A 6712-nucleotide genomic window follows, 5' to 3' on the forward strand; every position below is an offset into this window, starting at 1 on the left:
TTCTAAATGTGTCGAACAGAGTCAGCTTCGTCAGGGAAGTGTTAAGAGACGGTTTAACTATCACAGTTTTTATGGTATCAAGTAACTGGGAAATTGTGTTCATGACAGTTGAGTATGTGTGTTAACCATCAGCTCTGCATTCTGTTTGGGGAATAACTGCAAGTAAAATGTGTTCATTTCACAGACGGTGAGTTCTTGTATAATTACTAAAGTTCTGTGGATTAAAGTGGAATGTTATACAAGCTTTTTTTGTAACGTGGTCGTAGGCATATGTTCGCACCAGTTCTGTGATTGCTGATTAACAACCAGACAGCTAGAAACTTATGTTATGTTTGTGGTTTATTATTTTAAATGGTTGCTAAAGGAAATGGAAGCCGGGCCAGAGTATTTTCGTTCAGGCATTTTGTAAATTTTAGACAGTTTCCTTGTGACTTGTACTGGAGCTACAGTGCTCGGCATGTAGATGCGTGGGATCTGGTTTGAGTTCACGTGAGGTATCAGAGTGTGTTAAAGTGTCTTCATGTTTTCTAAAAGTGACTCTACGAAATTTGATGCACCTTTTTGTGAGAATTTTCCTTCGATTTTTACTTGTTTCTCTCAGAGGTGTGACTAAGTGCGTAGCAGAAGTTCACGTGGTGCCCAAATCGAGAATGATTCATATGGTGTTTAGTGATCCTGACGGTCCTCAGCCAAGTCTTACGTAAAAATTTAATGATTTTCGTAGAGCTGCTTTCTGAATACTAACGGATTCCATATGTTACCACTATTGTTTTTCCGTTGCCCCATGTTCGTCTAAGACGTTTGTTTCAACCCCTTGTTGTGCAATAATAGCCCCTCAAGGTTAAATTCATTAATTTATATCAAGTTTTTTAACTTATCGATTTTATTTTTTGTGTCAGCCCATACCTCTTTGCTTTCCTAAACGATATCAGATACGGTAACCAACCTTATACGGCCTAACTTAATTTGTGTATTCGTCAGTATGAAGTTATACAAAGCCCCTCAGAAATCTCCGTTGTGCTTCGCTTTGTGAGAATGCTAGCTGGTCGGAATTATTCGGAATACGCATGGGCTCCCATCCACCATACCCCGGTCTCTCGTCCCACCGTGTCAGTAGTTTTTACGTGTACATGTACGACTGTTGCAATCCATGAACCTAAACTACAGTATGACTTCTTTTTCTACACAGAAAATGAACAATGGTAAAGTTCGTACCTGTTGTCATTAACTGAAACGTGATTACCACACGAAGAATATATGTTATGTATATAACTTCATGTTGAAGGCAATGTCTTACGAATAAATGTATATAACTATAAAGAACCACCTTTTAAGGTCAGTATAACAATATCATCACTCTCTTTCCTCACCAAATGCAGATTGTGTTGAAGCCCGTTGCAAAGAACGATTTGAAATGTGTAAAATATTGCAGGAAGAATGATTAATGGTTTTAATGAACGATAGCAAATAACAGCTTAACTAAGGTCATGATAAAAGAAACGGTTACCACCCACTGTACTGAATGTGTTGGTTCGAGGTACATCTAGCGTTGTCCGTTGCGTGTTCATTTGATTAAATTTCAGTTTCTTTGTAGAACCAATAAATATATAACTAAAGAAGCCCATCGTTGTTAATTAAAGTCACTGTAGCATGAACCTCAACATTCAGTAAGAAGTTAAGATGTCCATACGAGTTACCACAGAGTAGTTAAAGACCTAAGCACGGGATACATAGACATGATTACAGAGCAAAGATCACAAAACAAAAAGGGTATTTGCAATTCATGTGATAGAGTTATAACCTATCGCTATTAACTAAATGTTGCCATTGTATACTAAACCTGAGAAGAAAGATGAGAAGGTTATTTGATTTTTATAAGAGCTTTGGACAATGTGATGCTCTCACACATTTTGAATGGAGATTCAAATTCTGTTGACAAACTTTCAGAGATTTATTAACTAACAATAAAATAATAAAAATATTGAAAAAGTAAAATGCTTAAGACGGCCTAAGAGGCCGAAATCCGGTTCGTGACCAAATAAATATAATTTTGCTGAACATTAGGAAGTATTTCCTACTTAATATTTCAGAGATTAATGAGATTTATTGTCTACTTTGGTTTAAGTAATCCTTGGTCTTTCCTGCTACGTTACAGAGTAATTTGTTTTGTATATCACGTAAAATACGTTTCACTAAGTGCACTACATACTAGTGCGAATATATATATATATATATATATATATATATATATATATATATATATATATATAATGAAATGTATAAGATGTCTGGCCAGAAAACATTTCCATTGGCTCATAGTACATACTGGTCACAACACGAATACTCGTACATACTTTCTTTTCCTTTTTTAATAACATGACAAGAGACTTTCAGAATGCTCTAACTGATTCTGACTAGCTGGTGAACAAAAATAAACACAATTGCCACTACAATTGTACATTGAGTAGAATAATTATTTACAATTCATTAACTACTCACAGTAGAGTGGTATGCAAAGGTTAATATAAGTGATTAACATCGAGGTTAGCTGTGCGGAGGCTGCAGTTCAATGTAGAGCAACGTACGAGTGTATGTCAGTAAGGCCAGAATGTAACATATCGGATTGTCTGGACAAATTATCTGCCTGTGACGAATAGTTCTTCACAGACGAGGTTACAGAGCCGAACTATAGACGCGACGCACTGATAGTGAGCTGCAAGAACTTAGCTAAAATCATTAAGAAAGGGAAATGAAGGGGAAAATGGAACTGTAGTTTTGTATTTTTATATTCTTATAACTGCAGTATTACTTTCTATGTAGGTAGAACGATGTTCTGGTTTAGCCCCAGAAGCTAAGGTCTTATGCAGTAACATCACAAAAATAAATAGTACAGCAATCACTGCAATACACTAACATTAGTAAACAGTATCATCCAATTACTGGGGTATTTTATGCTGTTATAAACGTCTGTAAGTTTAAGAAATATAAATAAGGAAGTCTGATTACATCATTTAGGTCAAATTTAAGTGTCTTACACATGAACATAAGGTGAAGGAAACTGCCGTAACATATCCGTTCCACGACAGAGGTTATCTCTTTTGCGCTACTACACTGAATACTAACCTGCTAACCAGTCTTGTTATTATTATGTACGACACTCTTGTACGTGAACTCTGTCAGTATACTAGAATGGAGTATTTCGACATCTGTCTCGCACGATTCTTCTTTGGCTTACTAGGCACAAGTCTAAGAACTGATATAGATGTCGAATGGGAATCCATAACATCCTCAACACACATATGACTATAAAGGTACATCCGTACTAGCCTTTTTGTAATTTACAGGTTCTACGGCACTAAAACAACATAAACAACGTCTAGAGATATATAGTTACTTGAGACAACTGCAAGAATATTATAAATACACACTTTCGCAAGTCTTTAGACGTAACTGTTTGTGCTGAGGGGGAGGGATGCGACATAAAGAAAAAAAGAATATATTTTAAAAATATTAACACGCACTTCAAAAAGCTTTTAGAAACAAAAGAAATAGAATTCCCTTTTATATACGATAATTTGGCAGGAAACGTAAATATGGAGTAACTATCAGCAGATGCGATTTCATAAATTAAATTGAAGAAATGTAAAAACAGGAAGACATGAATCAAAACACAACTCATGACATTGGTCCCAGAGTAAGGAAAAAGAGACATAATCGACCAAATTAAAAAAAGGCCATTTGAATGTAAATTAACAAGGAATAGAAACAGAAATTAGGATCAATTCTGAAGCATCACAACACTTCAAAAAATGGTGAGGAAACCAAGGAGTGTTGCTAGAAAGTTCATGTTACATCCCCACAGAAACCGATAGGCAATGATAGCGGTTTTCTTGTTATTAACAAGCTGCATGTTCTTAATGCATACGGCAATTAAACGATATAATTTTAGCAAAATAATGTCGAAACTTTTTTCATACTTCACCTTTTGCTACTGAATAAATCATACAATTTTTCTAAAACTGTTGTCATTTGTTTGTTTGTACATGCAATGGTAGGTTAACAATATTTAAGTGAGTTTCAACGTGGTAATATAATCGGTGCACAAGCGATGGGACACAGGATTTCCGAGGTAGCGATGAAGTGGGGATTTTCCGTACGACCATTTCACGAGCGTACCGTGAATATCAGGTTCAAATGGTTCAAATGGCTCTGAGCACTATGGGACTCAACTGCTGAGGTCATCAGTCCCCTAGAACTTAGAACTACTTAAACCTAACTAACCTAAGGACATCACAAACATCCATGCCCGAGGCAGGATTCGAACCTGCGACCGTAGCGGTCCTGCGGTTCCAGACTGCAGCGCCTTTAACCGCACGGCCACTTCGGTCGGCGTGAATATCAGGAATACGGTAAAACATCAGCTCTCCGACATAGCTGCGGCCGGAAGAAGATCCTGCAAGAACGGGGCCAGTGACTGAAGGGAATCGTTCAGTGTGACAGAAGGGCAACCCTTCCGCAAATTGCTGCAAATTTCAATGCTGGACCATCAACAAGCGTCAGCGTGCGAACCATTCAACGAAACATCATCGATATGGGCTTTCGAGAACCGAAGGCCCACTCATGTAACCGTGATGACTGCACGACAGAAAGCTTTACGTCTCACCTGGGCCCGTCAACACCGACATCGTCCTGTTGATGACTTTAATCATGTTGTCTGTTATGACGAGTCTCGTTTCAAATTGTATCCAGCGGATGGACGTGTGCAGGTATGGAGACAACCTCATGAGTCCATGGATCCTGAAAGTCAGCAGGGGACTGTTCAAGCTGGTGGACGCTCTGTCATGGTGTGGGGCGTGTGCTGATGGAGTGATATGTGACCTCTGGAAATTTGGCTCTGAGCACTATGGGACTTAACATCTGAGGTCCTCAGTACTCCCCTAGAACTTAGAACTACTTAAACCTAACTAAGCTAAGGACATCACACACATCCATGCCCGAGGCAGGATTCGAACCTGCGACCGTAGTGGTCGCGCGGTTCCAGACTGACGCGCCTAGGAAGACTCGTGGAAATTTGGAAATTTGTGCTAAGTTCCTGTGGAACCAGACTGCCGAGGTCATCGGTCCCTAGGCTTACACACCACTTAATCTAATTTAAACTAACTTACGCTAAGTACAACACACACACCCATGCCCAAGAGAGGACTCGAACCTCCGACGGGGGAAGCCGTGCGAACCGTGGCAAGGCGCTCAGACGTTCCGGCTACCCTGCGCGTCTGTGACCATTGGTACGTCTAGATACGACTCTGACAGGTGACACGTACGTAAGCATCCTGTCTGATTACCTGCATCCATTCACGTCCATTGTGCATTCCAATGATCATGGACAATTCCAACAGGGCAATGTGACACCCCACACGTCCAGAATTGCTACAGATGGGCTCTAGGAACACACTTCTGATTTTAAATACTTCCGCTGGCCACCAAACTCCCCACACATGAACATTGTTGAACTTAACTAGGATGTCTTACAACGTGCTGTTCAGAAGAGATCACCATCCTCTCGTACTCTTACGAGTTTATGGACAGCCCTGCAGGATTTATGGTGTCAATTTCCTTCAGTACTACTTCAGACATTAGTCGAGTCCTTGCCACGTCGTGTTGCGGCACTTCTGTGTGCTCGCGGGGGCCGTACAAGGTATTAGGCAGGTGTACCACTTTCTTTGGCTCTTCAGTGTTGTATCATCGTTACCCCAAGGCACAAAATTAAATACTCTCACCTTCCCCTAACAATCGTTATAATTTTGAAACGTCTAACTACATCTTGAAGCATTCTTACTGCCCACTAGTAACGAGCGCTGGCGCCTCTGTGGCGGGCGTCAATCAGAACGTTGTCTTTCTCAGACCATTACAGTGAAATTTTAGTATGACGGACCCTAGCTTGCCAGAAAAAGAATGCGGGATGATCGGTCTGCCAATGTCACATGAATTCGTATAACTTACGTAGGGAAGTACCCGTGGTCTAGGGGTAGCGTCTCTGATTCATAATCAAAACATCTTCGGTCCTGGGTTCGATCACCACCACTGCCTGAATTTTGATAAATAATCAGCAGTGGCGGCCGAAGACTTACGGCATAAGAAGTCAGCCTCATTCTGCCAACGGTCTTGTCAAAGAGGGCGGAGGAACGGATAGAGGTTCAGGGCACTCTCTTGTCCTAGGGGTGGGAAATTGCCCCTAAAGGCGGAAGAATCAGCAATGATCAACGACATGAGGATGCAGAAGGCAATGGAAACCACAGCATTAAAAACACGTATCGTGTATCCACAGGACATGTGGCCTGTATTTGAAGAAGTGTCATGATGATCTTTCCATTGGCAAAAGATTCCAGAATAGTCCCCCATTCGGATCTCCGGGAGGGGACTGCCAAGGGGGAGGTTACCATGAGAAAAAGATTAAATAATCAACGAAAGGATAACGTTCTACGAGTCGGGTCGTGGAATGTCAGAAGCTTGAACGTGGTAGGGAAACTAGAAAATCTGAAAAGGGAAATGCAAAGGCTCAATCTAGATATAGTAGAGGTCAGTGAAGTGAAGTGGAAGGAAGACAAGCATTTCTGGTCAGATGAGTATCGGGTAATATCAACAGCAGCAGAAAATTGTATAACAGGTGTAGGATTCGTTATGAATAGGAAGGTAGGGCAGAGGGTGTGTTACT

This window comes from Schistocerca piceifrons, chromosome 2 (genome assembly GCF_021461385.2).
Source record: "Schistocerca piceifrons isolate TAMUIC-IGC-003096 chromosome 2, iqSchPice1.1, whole genome shotgun sequence".
NCBI classification, from domain to species: domain Eukaryota; kingdom Metazoa; phylum Arthropoda; class Insecta; order Orthoptera; family Acrididae; genus Schistocerca; species Schistocerca piceifrons.